The sequence below is a fragment of the Glycine soja genome, chromosome 6 (assembly GCF_004193775.1).
Source record: "Glycine soja cultivar W05 chromosome 6, ASM419377v2, whole genome shotgun sequence".
Lineage (NCBI taxonomy): Eukaryota > Viridiplantae > Streptophyta > Magnoliopsida > Fabales > Fabaceae > Glycine > Glycine soja.
The window spans coordinates 37,975,338-38,000,310 of NC_041007.1; the positions used below are offsets into that span (position 1 = coordinate 37,975,338).

Genomic DNA, 24,973 nt, shown 5'->3' on the forward strand with positions numbered 1-24,973 from the left:
AAACCCGTGTCCGTTACTATGGATATTCATCTTCTATTTATGGCAAATTTTATAAGTGTATATTTGTCGCTGTAGATTTTTGTCATCCCTAATTTTCATCCAACATTCAAGTTAATTCCAAGGAGCAATGGAAGGTTATCACTAGAAGCAGGGGTACGATTGTACGTGGTTTGAGTAGAGAGAAAAGTCAAAAAGAAGTAGTGGTGGAGACAAAATTAAAGATGAGGAAGATAATTAAAAATCATTTCTGTAGCTTGATGATGTACAAAGAAATGGACTGGGGAACTTGGCTCTTTTCAGAATCATTTTTCTATGAAAATGAGCTAAATTGTTTTAAAATATATAGAACACATAAATTTTAGTGTTGATGAAGTTTTCTTCACTACTAAAATAAACGTTTTCAACTACGGCGGATCAACGACGATTATACAAAACTGTCTTAAAAAAAAGAGTAGTGGTATTTTTGTAAATTATTGTAACAATTTTCTTTAAATCGTCTTTTAAAACACATTACTACATCGGTTTCTTCCAGAACTGTCATTGGAATCGCATCTCACTTCTTCAAAAGGCATGCCTCTCTCTCACTCGCGCCTGCTCACATTCTTCAAGAATAGTTCTGCAAAGCAAATCCCTCCCATGGCGGAAACCTTAAGCCCCAATCCCAAAAAGGTGTTGCATTTCGTCTTTTCGTTGAAGGCTAGTGGCGGTGTTGAGGATCTAGAAGGAAGACCTCGTGGAAGGATCCAAAAGGCTGCATCATCAAGAGCACAACCAGAGAAAATGCAGTTTCTCAGCTAAAGGCCCTTCGCGATGACATCATTTCGTGCTAGACCACTTTTGAGGACATCGCCTCTCTCTCGCTTCTCCAAAATCTGAAGATTCCAACGAAACGTCAAGAATCCCATCAGCGTCATCTCCGTCTACGATCGTGCGAGCTAGGGCAAGAGTTTCATCCTCAACCAGGTGATTTTCGCAATTGGAGTAGAAATTCCTTCATTTTTTTGGGAGTTTAGGGTTTTAGAGCTTACTGTTGGGTTTTGTAATTAGGGTTTTGCTACGTGGATGGTTTCTTTAATGGTAATGTGGCTTTTTGTGACTAATGTGTGTCTGGTTTTGATTAATTTAGGGACAAATGTCTTTTTTTGTTGTTGTTGTTATTGTGAAGTTTTTACTCAGTGTGATTTTGGTTATACCTATGATTTGAATGTGAATTTCGAAACCTAATTGGCTAAAGACTGGCTTTGTGACGTGAGTGTGTCTGATTGTTTGCTTATTTGTGTTCAACAATTAGGCTAGTGGCTTATTCAAATGTATTATTTTTACTGCATATGTCTCCTGAAGATATTCAGTGGGTTGGTGAGGATCCCAGAGTCAATCTTCGACGGGGTTTTGGTGGATCTGGTAATGGGATGAGTAGATTTGTAGGATGTGGAAGTGTTCCAGGAGTTGGAAGAGGTAGGGGAACAACCTTGTGGCTTGAACAACCTTTTGTTTTAATTAAATGCCACTCTTATAGTTGACTAATTAAATATACTCTTATACTTGAGCTTTGTATCAATTTAATATTTCCCCTAATTAAGTGTTTTGCATTGAACAACCTTTTGTTTTAATTTTATCATAATAATTGATGATGATTTGTGTCTTATTTCAAGTCTCTTCTGATAAATTGACAAGGTGTCCTGGGGAAAAAAACACTGCTCATTGGAGGGAAAACGAACCCAGGAAGTGATAGAATTCAGGCTCAATTCATGTTCTCTACATGTAATAGTTTTGTCCTGCTTATTGTTGTGAAATTGTTCTGCTTATAATTTTGGTGTTTGTATAGTATGGGCATTTGATACAGTGATAGAGTGCAGGTCACTCATGGAGGCAAAGGGGGCACATATCGGTAGGAAATTTTGTTTCATGACAGTGTCAATGCTTCAGTGATAGAAATTGCTCTTGTGCATTGTTACTAATGTGATATTATATTACATCTTTTTGTTCCATCATGTTATTAAATCATGATAATAATTGTTGATTAATTAAAATGTAAAAAAATAAAATAAAAGAACCAGGTCATGAATTCCTAGTGGGTGGAAACGCTTTGTATCTTGATCAAATTGACATTTTCACACTTGACAAGCATATAATTCCCATGTTACATTTGAGTTTTGTTTAGTTACATTATAGAAAGTCAAAACTCAATAGCATAAACAATTGTAGGGAAATGATATAGAAACAAAACCTGTAATTTCACATTTACTAGAACTAACATATCATCCTTTGTTTTCTTCAATTAAAATATATGTACGGACTTTGACTTTAATAAACAAATAAACTTTTTTTTATTTTTTAACTTTAAATTAACAATTGTCTGAATTCTAAAACAGCATGTAGGCTTTAGAGACTTTTTTTTTTCCTTTTGTATTTAATCCATATTCATTTTTACAGGAATGATAAAAGGTGGCATGGAAGAACAGATAATGAGAAACATATGTAATCATGAAAACGATGACTTATCTAAGATATCCCGAGGCAAAGAAAAGATAAGTGATTCAAAATCTTCATGGTCCTTAATAACAAAAAGTTCTAAAGGAGGCACTAGTATCGATACTACACATGAGTTTTCTAGACCCTCATCATGTATAGTTTCCCATTGATAACTATAATATAAGTGGTCATAATCACCCAATATCCTGATTTTTTTACTGCAATATCATGATGTTATGTTGCCTTTGAAATTATATTACTGTAATGTCCTGGTGATATTATGTTGTCTTTGAAAGTATTGAAGGTAAGGGAAAATTATATATGGCAGAAAGGTATTATCTTTTATTTTCTTGTAAATCGTGTATGTATGGATTAATTGATATAAAATAAATGGCAGGATCGTGAGCAAGCTCTTATTGATGCAAGAAAATGCTTACATATGTAGAAATCTTTTATTTGAAGTTACCAATAAATTTACGTTTTGTTACTTCCTTTTAATGCATCTCCTTATAGGTGGAATAGTGATATAATTATGCCTTTGTATTGATAATTGTCTTCCCTCGTTATTAGTGTTTAATTTTTGAAATGTAAGCAATGTTGATATATGTTGTCATAATTTAATTGCAAAGTTTAGAAGATGTTACTGCCATAGAATTTTAAATGTTTATGGATTTAATTACAATCATTTTATATGTAAAAGAAGTTTGTTTTGTATTAGTAAAATGGTCTCTTAATTTCTTAATTTTTTTAAGAAAAAATATTTTAAAATGGTTATTTAAAGAACCATCTTAGAAAGTAGATTTTTTAAGATAGTTTTTCGAAAAATTGTTTTAGGATCCTCTACTTTTAATTATTTTAAAAAAAAATTCTAAGATGATTTTTGGGTAAATCGTTTTAGATCCTCATTTTTTTTAAAAAAAGAAGACATTATAAGATGATTTTCATGTAAAAATTGTCTTATCTTCAATTTTTTAATTTGTTTAAAAAATTATATTCTAAAACGATTTTCAAATTAAAATTATCTTAGAATGATATCTTTTTGACGTCTTAGAATGATAATTTTTTTAAAATAATTTGTTGGAAACAGTCATGAAAAGTATTGATTTTTCATGATGTTGACTTCAAAAACAATTTAAAACTGTCGTTGAATGTGTTAGAAAATCCTCGTTGAATATATTATCAATGTTATTAATATAATTATAACCTGAAATTTATGGCCTAATCAGGTTTGATAATTTTCATTCAATCGTTGATCTCCCAAGTGGATAATTGATTGCTTATTGTTATACAAATTAGTGGATACATAAATTAATTTTTTAGCTTATAGAAATTCCTTTTTTTTTTTCATTTCATAAAATTGCTTTTGGATAAATTTACGAGTGAATAGGCAATTTAGTCCCTGAGATTGTATCCATTTTGCATATTAGTCTCTAACTTAATATTAAATTCAAAATAGTCCCTATCTTTGCATAAGTGTTACAAAATAGTCCTTCCGTTAAATTTTATTTTAGAGTAACGTCGTTAGTGAGGTCAATTTTAGTGTCACGTGGACTATCCAACATGGCACTAAAGGATGACATGGCATGACACGTGGACATGTCTCTTAAAAGATGCCACGTCATTTGATGATATCAAAACCAGTAAATAGGCAATTTAGTCCCTAACTTTGTACCCTTGTTGCACATTAGTCCCTAACTTAATGAAAAATTCAAAATAGTCCTTATCTTTTACATAAGTATTGCAAAATGAAATCGTGCAAGACACAACCTTTGCAATGCATGGACACTTTAAGCACGATTTCTGGGATCTTTTAAGTTAGGGACTATTTTGCAACACTTATGCAAAAGATAGAGACTATTTTGAATTTTTCATTAAGTTAGAGACTAATATGTAACATGGGCACAAAATCACAACTGCAACACTTATGTTTTAAACGTAGTTGTTTTTGGTAAGCAATTGCAAGTAAATTTTCAAGTTATTATATATAAAGCCTAGTAGTCAGTTGCAGTTAGTTGTGTGATATGTTTAATTAACAGAAACAGTTGTTACTTAATTAACCTTCTGATTTACTATTTTTACTAGTTTGGAGGATTAATGCTGGCCTTAAAAGATAAATTAAGAAAAAAGTGCATGCCTTAATTTGCTTCCCTTTAAAGATCTATATAATTTCAGATTAAAAGAAATCAAAACTCCTGGGAGGTTGAAAGTAAATAAATTAGTCACTACAAATATATCACTTATGTCCGTTTTTCTAGTCCCTACAAATATGTTATTTTTTATTTTAGTCCTTATAAATTAATATATCACTTTTTTTTTTATATTATAGTCCTTTATGAATCATTACTTTTGTATTGACTTTGTTCATACATGACATGTGATGTCAATAGGAAATCATATCATTGTTACACTTAACAAACAACTAACAATACAGCTTAAAAAAACTAATAAAAATCCTTTTTTTTTTTTAAAAAAAAAACACCAAAACTAAAATATTATTGTTTTACACGGATTCAAATATTATTTAAGCCTTTTATATCAAGATATCTATGGTTAACTATTTTTTTTACTCAAAATAAGTCCTAACTATTTATAAAATAAAAGAGAGATTAAAAATGAGCATATTAGAGACTAATTCTAAGTAATAAAAATAAATAAAAGATTAAAAATGACAAAAAATTTGAGGGACTAAAAATTGAATGTAATTTAGAAATTTTGAGGGATTAAAACTTTCAAAGCAAATCGCAGTCATCATATGCCTGTGTTATGGATTTATTACACCCGACAACCCATGTTCTTTGACCCCTACATCCCTATTTTTTGCAAATTCGTTACAAAGGAACCCCTCCTCTATAACGTACTTGTTTCTGTTAACCCCAAGCCATCACCTGCCGTGCAATGCACGTTATTGTTTAATGAATTTTTCAGAAAAAATTGCCCCCGTCTTCTTCCTGAACACCTCAAACATTGAAGATCTTCACTCAAGTTAAAAAAACACCGAGGCATCACCTTCAGCAATAGAAATAAAAAATACATTAATCATTTTATTTAATCTCGTCTACGAAAACAAAGAAAGAAATTTGTCCGCACCCACACATATTTGGTTACAATGTTCTTATCTCATCAATGACTTACCCACCTCCGTCCCTTACATTGGTCATTATACCACAATTTCATGAATCAATCGACAATGGTAGGAAAGCTGTGTAACAAAAAAAAATGGAACAAAACTTGTCAACAGTGCACAATCATAATCTAAAAGATGAAGTTCTTGGGGCAGAAGATTTGCCCATATTGCCTGGTCTGCATGTTGTCCATGGTGCCCAGCTCTAGGTCCATGAGATCTGCGCACGTGCCACGAAGAGGAAGATGAAGAAAAGGGGTACGTTAAGTTAGAGCTTAGGGTTTCTAATTTTGACACATTTCACTAAAGATTAACACTCACATTTAACAATGTTATCTTGAAGGAGGTCAAAGTAATGCATTTTATCAACGGAAGAGTGTTGAGTATAATAAGTGCAAAACATAGAGGAAGAAGTGTAATTTGCTTAAAACATAATTAATCCCAATAACTATCACCAAAGATATATGGCGCCTCTCACTTGTAAAGAAGGCAGGAACTATGACATGCCTTCCTTTGTTACTGATGATCATTGTATTTGGACAGGCTAGGGAAAAAGGGAAAAAATAGATTCGATAAAATAAAATAAACTTTCAATATCCTTAAAGTGTCATAAAATGTTTTCTATTAATTGTAAAAAGGAATATTCTACAGTGTACACTGCTTTCTTATGATATTAATTTGTTAATTTATTGAGTATAGAAATTCCACCACGAACAATATCTTTAAAGTATTACATAAAATATTCACAAATTTATAAATCAGGATAAATTTATTAATTTTTATAATAATTATATTAACAATTATATTAATAATAATTTATGGTTGGTTGATAGATTTTTCTTCAGCCAATTCACAGCTATTAAATTCTTCTTAACTACTTTAATATGTAATAAAAAATTATCTATTTTTCTAATTTATAGTGTCAATTAACGCATCTTGACTATTACATAGATGCATACAGTTTACAATTATAACACTTGTAATATGATTTTATCTAATAATGTCCATCAGCAACGCCTCCGCCGCCCCTCCCCTCCTTCTGGGTATCTGTCTAATCAAATATCTTAAGTGATATATATAAAATGTTAAATTATTCATTTTTTTTTTATGATTCTTATTTTTTTTAGTCATTATAGTTTGAAATTAATTTTTTTAGTTTCTATAATTTACATTTTAATTCTTTCTTAGTCCTTGTAGTTTTGAAAATGATCTTTTTAATCTTCATAGTTTCATGATTCTTATTTTTTTAGTCTCTATGAATTTTAAATTATAGGAACTAAAAAAAAAATTAAAATACAAACTATAAGAACTAAAAAGAATACTTTAAAACTATAAGGACTAAGAGAGTTAAAATGTAAATTATAGAAACTAAAAAGACCACTTCTAAACTACAGGAACTACAAAAATAAGAATTATAAGAATCATAAAACTATAAGGACTAAATGAGTAATTTAACCTATATAAAATGTTTCCCATTATAGAAAGGAAAATTCTGCCGTGTACATGCATATTTTAAACTATATTTCACTTGAGTAGATGAATAAATGATAAACACACTTGTAATATTTACATTATAGGCGCAATATGAAACTAATAACATCGTTTATTGATTAGGATCTTATTATTTTTTAATTGTTAAATGACATCATAGAGTTACTATTGTTGCCCATTCAATATTGAAAATACAAATATTTACATTTATCATATAGTTTCTTGCTCTTAATCAAAAGTTCAGTTGGATCTCTATCCCTCATCTGAGGAACGCGAAAACAAAGCCTTAATCATATTAATATGGAAAGGTCGACCAATTTCTACAAGCTTTTCACAGCAATGCATAGTTACGTTCTTGCCAAAAAGTAGGTTGTCAAATGCTTGTGCTCCACGCACATTCGTTCCCTAATACAACCACGCACTTTGTCCAAAACTCATCACTTGCTGGTTTGGTATGCCGATCACATGCACCTGTGGTAAATGTGGTCATTTTTACCCAGAATTTCAATTGAATTTGCATGTTTAAACTCTGAATCATTTTGATTAACGTATTTGGTGAGTTTGTTGGGACAAGAATAACCCGTTTGAGCTAGCTTATAACAACAATTTACCGAATGGATTGCACATTGTGTCAATCACTTGATTTCCAGTGTGATCCCAAATGGATTTCACATTCTAGCAAAGGCTCTTCTTTCTCCATAGCTGAGGTTGTTGTTATTGTGGTAGCCAAGAAGAAAGCAACTAAAATAAGATAATAGGTTCTACGCCTCTCCATGAGATATGAGATAAATGCTCAATACTATGTACGCGCGTGGTGATTATCCTGTTTGAAGCAAATGTTTAAATAATGTGGGCTAAGTGTAATTGAGATTACATTAATTCTTTCTTATGAGAAACATAACAAACATAAAAGAATACCTTGCAATTTGCAACAGTTTGCATGGGTGATATTTGACCTGCTTAATTGGTAACGTGTGAGGAGTTGTGGGACTTAGGGTTGGCATATTTTTCAAATATATGCATAGAAAGGATCGATAATGAACAAATTACACTACTAAAAAGAATGTTTTCAATATTGCTACTTTAACATCATAAAATCGATGTTAACAAAAGGACGATGACATCTTTTATAAATAAACTGATTTTATTAACATTGGTTTTCAAAAAAATCAATGTTAACATGGTGATGTTAACATTAATTTTTAAAGAAAAATCGATCTTAACATTGAATTTTTTAAAAACCGATGATAATCGATTTTTGTTAAAATCGATTTATTAAAAATCGATGTTAATCTCAAAAAATACAACATCGATGTTCATAACATTGACTTTTAGAAAAATCGATGTTGTATTTTTCATGAATTTTGATTTCACGCACTTACCCAAATTTAACCTAACCTCACTCATTTTTCTTCTCCTCTATTAAGCCTCCTCACCTTTTGCCTTCACCTTTCACCACCACCACACTCGCGTTCCAAAAACTCTCCTACCTCTCCATCGTTGACATGTCATGGGCGTGCTTCCACGTTGTCATGTCCTCCTCCAAGTTTGCGCTCACGAGGATCGGGTACCACGCCGCGTCACAGTCTTTCCACAATGACACTCCGATGCTCCTCCTCATAACCAACCAGTTCCGCAAGGACCGCTCCTCCACCAACCACTTCGAGGTAAGCCTCACCCATGATTTTCTCTCGTGAATCGCCACTCTTGACCTCGCTCGCGATTTGACCCCCAAGGTCTTCAAATTGCTCTCCACCACTAGGGTTTGCTTTAAGCATTTTCTGTCATCGGGGTTTTCTACGAGTTGACTGCCAAGGATCCTGGGTGGTACCTTAAATTGGCGCCCGAGTTTTATAGGATTTTGGTTGATTCGAAGAACAATTGGGTTTTGATTAACGTGATGAAGGTGTTTGCTAAGTTGGCTCCCTTGGAACCTAGGTTGGGGAAGATTGTTGAGCCTGTTTGTGACCAGATGAGGCGCTCTGGGGCCCAGGCATTGGTGTTTAAGTGTGTTAGGACTGTGCTCACTAGCTTGAGTGATTATCATTCTGCTATTAGGCTCATTGTTGAGAAGGCTAGGGATTTGTTGGTTGATCAGGATCCCAATCTTAGATATCTTGGTCTGTAGGCGCTTTTGGTTGCCACTCATAAGCACTTGTGGGTGGTGATAGAGAATAGGGAAGTGGTGGTTAAGTCGTTGAGTGATGATGATTTGACTATCAAGATCTTGTTAGTGCGATTGTTGATGGGCATATATGGTGTCTGAGATCTAGGTGGTAGATATCTCCAAGGTGTTTCTCAATGTGTTGAAGTTTGACAAAAAAATTTCTAATCAGATTTTGGGTTCCATTTTGACGTGTTATAGAAATGTGTATGAGATTGTGATAAGTGTCATATTTTAGTTATTTCTAGGATTAGAATGTTAGCACTTATCTTTTGATTGTAATAGGTTTCTTATAAATTTTTCTTAAATCTAGTTATTTTATATATACTGTACATTTACTAATGTTTTTGCTTAAATATGAAAGATTCATACATGATTTTGTAGGTTTTGATAGTTGTTTGTTGGATCTAGAAATCAAGTTAAAAGGAAAGACAAAATGATTATTTTTTCAAGATTTTAGACAACCATTTGCCCAGGTTAACAACCAGCTCACCTGGACTAATCAAGTTTCTTCAGGCCTAAGTAACCAACTCCCCTGGGCTAGCTACAGCTCACCTGGGTGAGTGAGTACCTTCAGTACTAAGCAAGAAACTCGCCTAGGAGAGTTGGTCAACACCTCTTGGCTCAAATTGTATATAAACCAGACAAAACTAGAGGAAACCAGAGGAATCAAGTAGCAAGGAAGAAGGAGTGAGAAAGTGGAGCCAAGGCGCTGCAGAGTTATGATCGTGGATCGCATCCTTTAGCATTTTTCCTGTTGATCTTGTGCTTTACGTAATGATTAGCTAGTTTCTTCAAAGGATTGAATATAATCTTCGTACCCTATGTATCTCTTTTGATATTTTAAATATGTATGAATCTTTTTTACTCATTACTGGTGATTTGATTATGTTTGTAATGCTTGATTTTATTTGATAACTAGTTTTATGAAAACAAATTTTTTTAATTGGAAAGTACTCTTAGAATTTGAACTGAATGAATTTACTCTGTATGTTACGTTGCTAGAATAGAGCATAATGTTTTGATTGCAAATAACACGAGATTATGATTGTAATGCTGAGATATTTATTTCATATGGGAGGGATCAATATTCAGTTAATATTCTTAGGATTCTCGAGTGCGAGGGATCGATTCAGGATAATTTAATGTGTGCATCCGTAATGTTAGAAAATGATTCATATATGTTGATCTTATTAAGATACTAAGGGTATGAATGATGAAATTCAATTTTACATTTTTCTTGAATTAATTAAATTCATTATTATTGTTTTCATAATTTTACGTATTTCTGACGCACTATATTCCGTTATTTCGTTATTTTAGTTATTTTTCGTTAGTTAGACAAACTCATGATATTTTGATTAAATTTGTACATAATTATTAAACTGATAATCTTTATTTTAAAATGAATTGAATAACTCAAGTTCGACGATCTTTTTTTATAACTTTGTAACCTACGACGATATTGGTAGGTTTGCCAATAGTCTAATAGATTGCTGAACACTTTGATTTGTACGTGTCTTTTCTTGGAGAAATGGTGATGATTCTTAATTGCCAAATGGGGGAAGATGTTGAAATTGCTACAAATTTCTAGAATATTCTTAAATATAATATGTATGAAAATAGTAGAATATCCTAGAACTATAGTGTGTATGAATATGGTAGAACAATCTAGAACTATAATGTGTATGAATATGGTAGAACAATCTAGAACTATAAGTGTATGTATAAGATAGAAGAATCTAGAGCTATCATGATACTAATCTATCATGAAAACTCTAGAAAGACCTAAAGTAATGTTGAAACATTCATCACCATTGAGAGGTTGGTAACTTGAGCCTATAAATAGGCAATTGGTATGTTGTAATTGATCATCCAAGAAATCAATGACATAGCCTTATTTCTAAAACAATTCTCTAAAACTATCAACTATCAACTATCATCTAATAAACTATCAACAGTGGTATCAGAGCTACGTTCGGTCATACATTGGGCGTAGTTATATTACCTACCTACCATTCCAAAATCCTCCCAACTACTTCAAAAATTCCCTTTGTACTATTAACCCACTCCAATAATATTTTTTCTAAGCTATGGACAACACTACTCAATTGTCAAATATTTCTGTCCCTATCTTCAATGGTGAAAATTATGATTTCTGGCATGTTAAAATGGAAACATATTTTTCATCTCAAGATATATGGGACATAGTAGAAGAAGGCTCACTGTTCCCGCGGATACTTCAGCTCTTAATGCATCTCAAGAAAAAGAGTTGAAGAAAAATAAACAGAAAAATTCAAAGGCGTTGTTCACCTTGCAACAAGCGGTGACTGATCCAATTTTCCCAAGAATTATGGGAGCTAAGACTGCCAAAGAAGCGTGGAACACATTGCAAGAGGAGTTTCAAGGAAGTGTTAAGGTACGTGTCGTTAAACTTCAATCTCTAAGAAAAGATTTTGAACTATTGAAGATGAAGGAGTCTGAGACAGTTAAAGATTACTATTCTAAAGTTAAAGAAATAGTTAATCAAATGAGAGCTTTTGGGGAAGATATTCTTGACAAGAAAATTGTTGAGAAAATTCTAATTACTATGCCCCAAAAGTTTGACCCTATCGTGACAACGATTGAGGAAACCAAAGATCTGTCCACTCTATCAAAGACAGAACTTGTGGGCTCTCTTGAAGCATATGAGCAAAGACTGTATAGGCATAAAGAAGATACACTTGAAAATGCCTTCCAGTCAAAGTTTAAATTTCATCCCCAAAACAAAGAAAATAGAGGAAAGAAAAATTATGGAGGAACTTCCAGAAGAAGAAAAGGTTCTAGGAATTTCCTTAAGAACAAAACAGATAAAAATCCTCCATGCAATATATGCAAAAGGCAAGGCCACGCAGAGAAAAATTGTTGGTTCCGTAATATGCCACAATGCAACCATTGCAAGAAGTTCGGGCACATAGAGAAAAATTGTCGCAACAAAAATAGGCATCAAGCCAATATCGCATAGGAGCATGATCAAGAACAATGTATGTTCTATGCCACTCAAGACTCAATAAAAGAAAAGGGAGGAAGCTGGTACTTGGATAATGGATGTAGCAATCACATGGCCAAGGATGAGACTATTTTCAAAAGCATTGATGAGTCTGTCAAAGTCAAAGTTCGACTGGGAAATGGAAGTGTGGTTGAATCAAAAGGCAAAGGCACTGTCATGGTGGAGACAGATAAAGGTACATGACTCATCCATGATGTCTTACTAGTTCCCAACCTAAAAGAAAATCTTCTAAGAATTGGCCAAATGATGGAGAGAGGCTACACACTTCACTTTGAAGGAGGTGTATGCAAAATCTTAGACAACAAAAATAAAAGGTCTGAGATAGCCCAAGTAAAGATGAATAAGAGCAATAGAAGCTGTCCTCTAAATTTAAAATATGCAACAAACATTGCCATGAAGGTACAAGTTGATGATTCATGGCTATGGCATCGAAGATTTGGCCACTTCAACACACATGCCTTGAAGTTGTTACATGAGAAGAACATGATGAGAGATCTTCCAAGCATAAAGGAGAATAATGAAGTGTGTGAAGGATGTCTCCTTGGTAAGAAACACTGATTTCCTTTCTCAACAAGTGGAGCATGGAAAGCGAAAGATCTATTGGAGCTGATACATACGGACGTCTGTGGACCAATGAGGACGCCATCACATGAGAACAACAGGTACTTCGTACTCTTCGTTGATGACTTCTCTAGAATGACATGGGTATATTTTCTAAAAGAAAAATCAGAAGTCTTTGGAGTATTCAAAAAGTTCAAGGCCCTTGCTGAAAATCAAAGTGGAAAACGGATAAAAGTACTAAGAAGTGATCGCGGCAAAGAGTACACCTCTCGCGAGTTTGAAAGATTTTGTGAGGATGAAGACATTGAGCGGCAACTTATAGTCGCATATTCTCCTCAACAAAATGGAGTGTCCGAGAGAAAGAATCGCACAGTTATGGAAATGGCTAGATTGATGCTCAAGGAGAAGGGACTACCTAACACATTCTGGGCTAAAGCAGTCTACACTGCTGTTTACATACTCAACAGATATCCAACTAAGTCTGTAAAAGACAAGACTCCAATTGAAGCTTGGAACGGGAAGAAGCCATCAGCAAAGCACCTAAGGGTCTTTGGATCTATATGCTACATTCATATTCCAGACGTGAAGAGGCACAAGCTTGAAGACAAGACTATACGAGGTATCTTCCTTGGGTATAGCAATATCTTTAAGGGCTACCGTGTCTACAACTTGCAAACTAAGAAACTCGTCATCAGTCAAGATGTTGAAGTTGATGAGTACGCTTCTTGGAATTGGGATGAAGAAAAAGTGGAGAAGAATGTTCTTATACCCGCTTAACTACCTCAAGAAGAAGCTGAGGAAGAAGACCCAAGTGAACCACCTTTACCTCCACCACAACAACAAGATCAAGAACTATCATCACTAGAGTCTACTCCAAGTCGAGTAAGATCTTTGGTGGACATATATGAAACTTGTAACTTGGCCATACTTGAACATGGAAGCTTTGAAGAAGCGTCAAAGCAGGAAGTATGGGTCAAGGAAATGGAAGAAGAGATACAGATGATCGAGAAAAACAACACATGGGAGTTAGTAAATCGTCCCCATGGAAAAGATATCATTGGGGTTAAGTGGGTCTATAAGACAAAGCTCAACCCTGATGGCACCACACAGAAACACCAGGCGAGGCTAGTAGCTAAGGGTTACTCACAGCAACCCAGAATTGACTACAATGAGACATTTGCACTAGTAGCTCGTCTTGATACCATAAGAGCTCTAATAGCTCTTGCGTCACATAAAGGATGGAGTATACATCTACTAGATGTCAAATCCGCCTTCCTTAACGGCGTACTTGAAGAAGAGATCTATGTGGAGCAACCACAAGGATTCGTGTCTGAAGGCAAAGAAAGTAAAGTGTTAAGACTAAGAAAAGCACTCTATGGTTTAAAGCAAGCACCTCGAGCATGGTATAGCAGAATTGATCAGTATTTCATGGATCGAGGATTCAGGAGGAGCAAGAGTGAGTCTACACTTTACATCAAGTCTTAAGCTACACGGCCTGACATAATGTATGCTACAAGTCTTCTATCAAGATTCATGCAAAGCCCAAGTCAAATACACTTTGGAGAAGGAAAAAGAATTTTGAGGTATCTACAAGGAACAAAAGAGTTCGGTATATGGTATACTACCGAAACCAACTCAGAATTACTTGGCTACACCGACAGTGATTGGGAAGGTTCGGCAAATGACATGAAGAGTACCTCTGGCTATGCTTTCTCACTAGGATTGAAAATGTTCTCTTGGGCATCGAAGAAGTAAGCTATAGTAGCACAATCAACAGTAGAAGCAGAGTATGCGGCCGATGCTGAAGCAACGAGTCAAGCTATATGTCTTCGTAGGATACTTGAAGACATGGGAGAAAAATAAGATGAGCCTACTAAAATCAACTGCGACAACAAATCAGCAATTACAATGGCGAAGAATCCAGTTCATCACAACAGAACAAAACACATAGCAATCAAGTATCACTTTATCAGAGAAGCTGAAGCAACTAAAGAGATCAAACTCGACTACTGCAGAACAGAAGATCAAATTGCAGACATATTCACAAAGGCGTTGCCGAGACCAAGATTTGAAGAATTACGAGCTATGCTCGGAGTCACAAAAATTTGCATTAAGGAGGAGTGTTGAAATTGCTACAAATCTCTAGAATATTCTTAAATATAATATGTATGAAAATAGTAGAATATCCTAGAACTATAGTGTGTATGAATATGATACAATAATCTAGAACTATAATGTGTATGAATATGGTAGAATAATCTAGAACTATAAGTGTATGTATAAGATAGAAGAATCTAGAACTATCATGATAGTAATCTATCATGAAAACTCTAGAAAGACCTAAAGTAATGTAGAAACACTCACCACCATTGAGAGGTTGGTAACTTGAGCCTATAAATAGGCAATTGGTATGTTGTAATTGATCAACTATCAACTATCAACTATCATCTAATAAACTACCAACAGAAGAGATTGAGACTCAGCTCGTTGATGTTGGTATGAGAGTTAAGGATGCTAGAATGCAGCTTGTTCGAGTAGGGCGTGATCTGTTGATTGATCCTGGACTGCTGGGTGATGTGCACTTGCATAGGAGATTGTGTGCTGCTGCTTGGATTGCCGGAGAGTATGTTGAGGTTGCGGCCAACCCCTTTGAACTCATGGATGCACTCCTACAACCTCGCAATATATTCTTCCCACCATCAATAAGAGCAGTTTATATTAATTCTGCTCTTCAAATTTTAATTTTCTGCCTGGATTGTTACATTGTGCACAATGAAGGTTCTGCATCTTGATATTCTGATAATTTGGCTGGGGGGCAGACAGATTTGTTTAGTGTAAAAAATGACACTGAGGCTGCTGAATTGGCAACGTGTGAAGGATCAAATTAAGAACAGCATGAGAATTTTAACCCATTATCACGTGTTATTTCAGTACCTGGAAGCTGGAAGTGGGGCTGTGTGGGAAGAGCAGGGTGTGTGGCGACTATGGTGACGAAGTTGTTTAATATAGTGGAGCCGGGTGTGGCTGTGTTCGGGAAGAAGGATTATCAGCAGTGGCACCTTATTCAGAGGATGGTAACCTTTTTTTTATTTTCAGACCTTTTCTGTTTAGCTTTTATTTCTTAGTAGACAGATCCTTATATAAAATAAGTCAATTTTTTATATAGTTCCTTGTACAAAAAATTTCGTCAAATTATTTATTTTTAGTTCATTTTAAGGATTTTGAAAAAGGACTGATGTTACTGGGCATTACCTAAAATTTTACGTCAGTTTCCTCCATTAAATATAAATAGTTAAACAATAATAATTATTGTTGTACCTGCTATCTGCATTTTATTCTTTTCTTGCTTTTGGTACAAAGTAGAGAGGTAGAAGAGAGGGCAATGAGGAATGCTAATCTGATTATCAATCAACAGCTATTTAATTACTCTGTATTCACTTGCACAATGCTTAGCTTGTTTAATTGAATAATTATATCAGTTTATTATTTTATTTGTAGATGCATACCTTTTTAGTAAAAATCTGAAATCGTGTTTTGTGGGAGTGCTGTCATTAGGTTCAAGAAAAAAAAAACTTTCCTTTTAACTATTAATATTTTCTAATGTGTAGGTTCTATTATTTTGGTTTCGGTGGTAAGTATAGCTGCATGTTGGGATGGTATATACTTTTTTTACTTGATGGGATACTAGAAGTAAAACAGATTTCATATTGTTGGTTTTGTATGGAAATAAATAGAGATATGTAGCACCTAGAGTTAAAGAGGAAAACTGAGAAGGCGAAGAAGGAAAAACAATTTGAGGGGTCTGATGCCTCTTTCGCAATCTTTTCTACTCGGTCATTCTCTCTCTTTCCATACTTTTTCTTTTTCTTTTTGAAAATTATTATTATTTTTTATATCTTTAAATAGCATATGCTTGTTAAACATATAAAAAAAAAATTAATCTTATTGCCACATTATCTAATTTTATAATATATATGATATGGTAATAAACTAAGATAAATTCATGTTGAATGTAAATATAAAAATATTTTATGCTAATTGTATATATAAATTAAACTGATCATATTATTTATCATTAGATCCTTTAAAATAATTTATTTTAATTATCTTTTTTTATCACTTTTGACTTAAGCTTTCCTCGTTTAGTCGTCTTATATTATAGCAGTGGAAGTCAATCAACCGCGCGCGCCCCCAATATTTTGTCAATCTGTTCACACATGAAGGTCACTAGTGTATGAATGAAATCCATCAGCATTATTCAGCACTCAATTACACATATCTATCTATCTTTTTTTAAAAAAAAAAAAATTTGCAAAATTTTCTCTATCTATGACTGTTTCACTTTCTCTATATATTGTGTCCAGCTTTCAAATTTGACAATACTTAGTGTTTGCTTTGCGTTTTCATGGAACCTAACATTGCCCTCTTTGCTGTAGCTGTATCAAAACAAGTTGTCTACTATAAGGGTCATCAAGTACACAATCTCAATGAATTGGAATACATAAATGATGAAGTTTGGGCAAATGTTTTTATGGTATGTCCTTTTTGTGATCAATTATAATTTTCGTTGGAGAAAACATATCTTTTCCCCACTAAAATTTTAATTTTAGCCATGTATGCATGATGACTACGGCCCAAGGTTCTCTTGTTAGGCTGGATTTTGTTTGAGATTGATAACTTGATATTTCTGTAGACTCACTTCATTGTAAAAATCTCTCCCCATGATGGCAATGTTCTAGGATGGATATATATATATATATATATATATATATATATATATATATATATCATTACTTTATGATGCACATTCTAAGGCGGTTCCCTGGAATCGTCTTAGAATGTACACCGGTGGCTTTTTTTGTAATTATTGACAATATAACTACAATGGTCTATGACACCCGTCTTTGTAGGTAGGGCACAATGACATTTTCGTAATTTGAAGAGTTCATTCTACGACGGGTGTCATTAGAAAACCATCTTTGTTAATTTAGAAAAAATAAAAAAAAGATTTTTTAATATGTTTTTGACAAAAAATATATGTTGTTTCTCTCTTTACTAGCGTACGCGTTCTGCACCCGAAGCGAACCTGACAACCTTGAAGCTGACTTCTGTTGTGCTGCATCAACAGTGTGTCGTCATTGACATTGTGGCAGTACCTCCGTGGCCTAGCCTGCCCCGCCGTGCTTGCCTGTGTCGCATCAACATTGTGTTGTGTCATGCACGCCCCGCCATGCCCTAGCCTGCCCCGCTGTCGAAGGTAGGTGTGTTGTTTTTAATTTTTTGCTTTAACCTTGTACCTAGGTTGATGGAGGCACACATTTTTTACTATTAGTATTGGTTGTTTGCTGTAAGTAATGAAGTTGGTTAATGTATGCTTGTATGGCATGTTTACATTAGTTTCCATAGCTAGTGGTTCACAAAGCAAATGTTCCAATTCTGGAACTAAGTTGCATGTTTACATTAGTTCCCGTACCTAGTTGTTCAGAAAGCAAATGTTCCAATGCTGAGAAATAGGTCGAAATAGACTCAGATCATACTAGAAAAACTAAAGGGTATCATCAGTGAACATCATTCCCTGAGGCCTCAAATATCGTAACTACATCACCTAGAATCAACCCTCTTGTGTAGGTGACTAGTGAGTTTGCACGTTCTCTGAGGACTTCAAGATCCATCTCTGTTGGTTGAATCTCATAATGGATGCCCTGCAGCTCACTGTTGCACATACCAAATATCACTCACATCCCAAATCAAAACATTAGAAGTGCTTCTACCTTCAAAAAATAAACCATCAAAACAAGAAACCTCTTATGCCAACCAGTGACTTGACACATTCCATTTATACTAAGTTTATCCTTTCTTCCAAATCATAATAAACAAAGAGAAACTTATATACTTGACAACTTTACGAAGATCTAGATTCCATCCCATGACTTGAAGAAAGGAAATTCATTTCAAATTATGTAATTCCAATTACTAGAGTCTGGAGAAAACAGTTGAATTATTGAAAGTTATTATTCTCTGTATAGTTTTTTAGGAAAGTTTATGATTGGTAAAAATCTAGGTAAGTAATGATCTAATGTTAGACAATCCAAAGACCGAAACACACTGACAACTAGAATGAGAGATTCAATGGAGCAACTACAACCTAGGTAACAAACATAAATTGTTTGGCTCACATCAATTATATTTATATATTAAGGCACTGTTTGTTTTAAAATTAGAAAATCAATTCTCGTACTTTTCAGTGAAAACACACATGTTCCAATGTAAATATGTGGTTCAGATTTACTTAGATACATATCTCAAATTCTCAATCACATTGAACAATTCAAAGTCAATTTTATCAAACTCTAAACCAAACAAGTACTAATATTAGGCTAAGAGTGTCGTGCATAGAAGACTAGTTCACACAAAATCAATTCTATCAAACTCTAAACCAAACATATACTAATGCATACTCTAAAAAAGTCAAAGACACTAAAGGACCATAACCATCTAAGTTCTTTGAATGCCAACAAGAGTGATTCCCTTAACATTAGCATAACAAGCCATACAAAGAAGATAACTTTCTACCACAACAGTAACATTTGAACTTCCATCAGAGCTGTTGATTCAGCTCTAACCAAATTCTATTCAATGATGACAGAAAAGTACAACATCATGAAATAATGTTCTACTTTTAGCCCCCTCTCAAAATAAGATAAGGTAAGAACCTCATGTATTCTTCAATTGACACATGCACTATGACTAACCAAGAAGTGAATCAGGAGGCAGACATCCAGACATTGGTGAAACAAATATTTAAGAAATCTAAGAAATTGCAAAAATCCTTATCTAAACCACCATACAAAGAAAATTTTCACCATAAAGCATAAAATGAAAATTACCAGAGAAGAACCAGAGTTAATAGAAAGGGAAAATGAATAAATGAATCTTACTCCTATAATCTTTTGCGGAGCATCTAACGAAAATATGCATCAGTTCCATACAGGCTGATGCCCATATATTTACACATATTTACCAAGCGAGGCATGTTCATCATTAAATAATTTGGCAAATCCTAAGATTAATAACTGGAGAGCATAACTTGTTGAACATAAGCAATGGCAGAAGCACCAACCTGCTAATGTTATCCAGGGTGAGCTCATCATTAAATAATTTGGCAAATCCTAAGATTTCATCGTTTGAAACTCGAGCACCTGTTCTGACCTATTTTAATAACATAATAAATTCATCAAGATCTTCTGATGTCTTCTTCATTTCTCCACTTTGTGAATTCTAAATCTACTTTGCCATTTCTTTTACAGTATCTTGAAGAAACTTGGCATATTCTATTCTTGCATTTAACCTTCTTTTCAATGCCTCCTACAAGTTAAGCCTTCCCAAAATTGAGTGATAATAAAGCACAATAGTAGTCAAGCATGTATTGTTTGACGAGTACAATAAAATCACCAATTCTTTCATCTTGTCCTGGAAAATGGAAGGCAACATGTTGGGAAATAATTTAAGGAATACTGCCAACAATAACTCCACGAATGGAACTATGATAAATACAGCAAATGGAACTAGCCTGAAAATATCAATTGTTGTCCTTGTGAGTTGTTGCCTCTCCCTTCTAGAAAGACTCTTTCCACCGGCAAGTTTCAACAATAATCTGGAGCTTATCCTAATATTAGCCCAAAGTAGTTTTGTACCAAACTAGTAGTGTTGCAGGGTATATTTAAATTCATCCCACCAATGACGAAACTTCTTTGCCTAGTCATCCCTAGTGAATGAAAAATCGGACAACTCTCACACAAACATTTATATAGCACACAAAAACAAGAGGTAGTAAATTTTTAAACTTGCTCATTGACATTATAGTTCTGAATGCTAGACCAATTCCTAAAATCTTAACCCATAATTTCTTTATAATAGAATCCGCACTCTTCTGTGGTTCTTGCATTTTTTTAGCCTTAGCTTTTGCTTTTATGCTGCTCAAGCCTTCAACAGCTTCATCGCATTCCTGTGGTGAAGCTTCCTTTTTCTGTTTAGTAGCTGATTATTCACTTCCCTTATTATTGCTAGCCAATCCGGATTGATCAGTTGAAGCCATGGAAATATTACGAGTACATTGGGATAACCACCCCAATCTTGAAAGATAAACCAACTCTATCTTGTTAGATCTAAATCCAAAACTTGATACTCTAAAGGAACTAGGTGAGATAAATCTCAAAGCAGGATAAGCTACTAGGTCATCTTTGTTAACAGTAAATAATTTTTTTCCTGTCCATTTTTCATAGTTGCAAATGGACATAAGGGAAATCGGCTCAAACCTTCTAAATCACTAGATTCTTATGGCTGAGCATGCCCAACACTTGAGAATCCAAAAATAATGTGAGTAGGTTGACTACATAGGGGGTTGAAGAAGAGGCTCATTCTCTTTTGCAAAATCACTCTTGAAGCCATAACAACAGATTCTAGCTTTTGATGTCATTTCTCCCCAAACAAAACCCTTAATAATTGAATGTTTCAATGCCATGGATACAAAGAATGCAGAAATTTATCACCTGTAAAGTGCAAGTGAAAGTCCAATTATCTTTTGTAGCACATTCTGCAATTAGTCAATAGTAACACAAGCACGGGATTGATAATAGATTTTACTTTTAATTTTTTTTAAAACTATCTTAGGAAGTTTACAACAACAAAAAACAAAGAGAAACGGTTATATCCTGAAAATAATCTAATCCAAACATAGATAAAAAATAAAAAAATAAAAAATTATCCACAGCCAAGAATAAAACATAATATTCTGGATCAATATTTGCTCATTAAATTCCTATTATCTAAAACACACAGTTATTCCTCTCACACTAGATATTCCAAATAGTTGTTCCCCTAAACCACCATTCTCACCTTACTTTGTTGCTCAAGGTAGCTCCCTCTTGCAAGAAATGAGATACTGCAGTTCCCAGGAGGACAGAGCTTTCATCAAACCAACCTAGACAAGTGTGCCATACCCCATATATCTCTTTGCATAGGAATAGAACATGATCACTAGTTTCCTTTTAAGTTTTGTATGTTAATTCTTTTATTCACCATTATAATTACTACTGTGTTGTAACTCCCTCTCCCTAACTCCCCTATCTCATTTTCTATTTTCAAACTTCATTTATAAATGTAAATGTATGCTTCCAAAGTCAGTGATTATTCCTAAGATTTGTAATGTCATGTTGCTTTTCTGCACTAATTGTTTCATTTAATGGCTTTGTGCCTCAAATAAACATATACTTAAATCTTGTTAAGAATCATATTTGGTATCTTGAGCGAAATTATTAGATTATATTGTTTTATTTTGTGTGTGCATAGGAACGTTGTTCTACAGCCTATCTTTGAGTTTTGCATTAATGTATGCACTGATTGCACTCTCATGTTATAGGGAAAGCTAAGTTCTGGAGCTAGGGCACAATTATCACCAAGTTCTTCTTCTGTGTATACTCAGAGTCCTAGCCCATATTCTACTCAGAATCCATGGTCAACATCCATACTTGGTGATTCATATGAACCTAATCAGAGTTTCTCCAGTCCTGGGTCTACAGAAGTTACGTCTGAGATATTCATTCTGAACAATAAAATAGGTCACATGGATTGGGCAGATACAAAATCAGGAACCTCATCTGAACTCGAGGTTACTCAAGCTTTGTGCCGATTGGAGGTACAATTAAGTTTGAATGAGGACAACTTTGAAGATATTGTTTCCTTCGATAGTAAGCATGAAACTATTCATGATTCAAACCCCAGCACGATCAAAGGGTGATCAGCAATCAAGAGCAATTTGCAACTTTCTCTAGACCAGATGATGAAGGGCTATTTTATGACAGATATAATGAAAGGCAAGGTAAATTAAACAAACTTGATCTGTTGACAACACATGGTTTAAATCAGTGAAATATCTGAGTGCTTAATCTATATTGTGTTTTAACTTGTTCACATACAGATATCTATGTCTTCTACTTGTTTAACAATGCTTGCAGCATCTTGCACCTGCACAACTACTTTTATGTAATTTGTTGATGGAAATTCATAGTATGCCTGTTTAGATAAAGTTGGTCCCAACTATCATAGCCATCTTCTTGTTTGGTGTATCTGTTTAATTTTTCTCATCGAAATATAATTCCCTAATTGGTATATGCTGGTTGCGTTGTGTGAATTTTAGTGAAGCTATATATTAGGCATTTTTTACTTGAGAAGTTTTTTAGTTCATCTTCATGGTTTGTCAACATTGGAAGAGGCCAAATTTACTCAGCAACATGCTTTCTTTCTTTGTCATGTTCAGATGCCTATCAGGAACCTATACATGTTCATTGAGATGGCAGCGCAAGGGAAGCAACGTGGATCGGCATAAGCCATGTTTTCTGGCAAAGACAAGATTAATATCATTTTGATTCTGTTATTCCTTGTTTTTATCTTGAGGGTTATCACTTAGTTGGAATTGAGCTGCATCCAAAGTGTAATGAGACCTTTATTCGGGAATCATGATTATCTAAACTATATTGAGGTATATATCTGGTACCCCTTTCTTGAAAGCTGGTATTTTTTTCTTCTTTTAGAAGTCTCTAAATTTATTCTTTTCATTTTCATAAAATGATATGTCCTCCCTCTTTGTGCGACCACACTTGTAAAAGTTTGTTTGATAAATCTAATATCAATAACAAATTTTGGTGAGCATTAAAAACGCGCGCGTGCAGTCTGAATTATTGTAAATGTCAAAGAAAATAAAAACTCCAATTAAAAAAAACATTTTACGACAGTTCTGATCACGACTGTCTTAGAATGCATTTGCATTCTAAGACGGTCACGTGGCCAGGACTGTCGTAGACTGCGTTGCATTCTAAGACGGTCATATGCAACTGTCGTTGATAATGTAACAACTTTTGATGATGTTGGAGATGACAATGATTGTTAATCGACGTAGTATGCGTCAATTAACCGATGTAGAATCCAACTTTTGTAGTAGTGTATGTTGTAGTTTTATAGTGAAACTGTAATTTTGAAAACAGGATAAGGATAAAGACAAACTGCTTTAAACTGTGAATCATCTTTAATTCTTATTTCGACATCAATTAGTCAGTATCAGTGGTTATTGCACTTATGTTTTGAATGATGAGAAAAAGTGGAATTTAGGTCAGATTCAATCTTCTAATTTATTAAATTATTAACTTGAATTACACTTTATCTTAACATTTTATATCTATTTATAGATAAATTATTATTTCATTATTCATATGTTTATACTTTATGTTTCATTTTTTTATAAGAATGTCTCCTTTAAATTAAAATAAATAATTAAACATTTAATATTTTTATAGTGAATATAATCTAAAAAAAATTATTAGTAAATCTTCAAACTTATCTTACCACATGGGCATGGTTTTCGAGGTGACTTAGTTAACATGTTATTAGATTTGAAATTAACCTTTCTAAGATTTTTAAGGTATGAATAAATTGAAGATATTTCATGTGGGAAATCCATAGATCATTAGAACTTGTTTGCCACATTTATATGAAAAAGAGCTGGCAATATTTTCTAAATGTTCACAAATTTAGGGTAGATTTCATTTTGGATGTAGCATTATCCTATTTTTTATATCTTGGGATATTGAGTACGTATTATTTGTAAGGATTCTCAAAAACATCATATCATTTTGGTATAAATTGAAAATTATGTAAAGTTAACAAATGTTTAAATATATACATACATTTGTATTGTCTGGATACTGCCTGCATTGGTTTTGTTCTCAATTTTAAGGTTTGGATTAATTAACAACACAAACAACATATTTAAAAAAAATGTAAAAATAATATCGATTTTTGAGAAATTGATGTTGTAATTCAACTTACAACATCGGTTTTATTCAAAATCGATGTTGTAAGGTACATAACAACATTGGTTTTGACAAAATCGATGTTGTAAGGTGCAAAACAACATCGGTTCTGCCAAAATTGATGTTGTAATGCAACTTATAACATTGGTTTCTCCAAAAATCGGTATTGTTTATGCAGTTTTTGTTTTGTTTTTGTATATTTTTTTACTATGCGATATCGATTTTCATAAAAATTGATGTTAACATTAATA

General features: G+C 33.6%; 1 pseudogene; it reads left to right on the forward strand.

Moving 5' to 3' along the window:
- Window positions 1-1,328: 1,328 nt before the first annotated feature.
- LOC114416193 lies at window positions 1,329-23,242 on the forward strand (annotated as a pseudogene).
- Window positions 23,243-24,973: the final 1,731 nt, after the last annotated feature.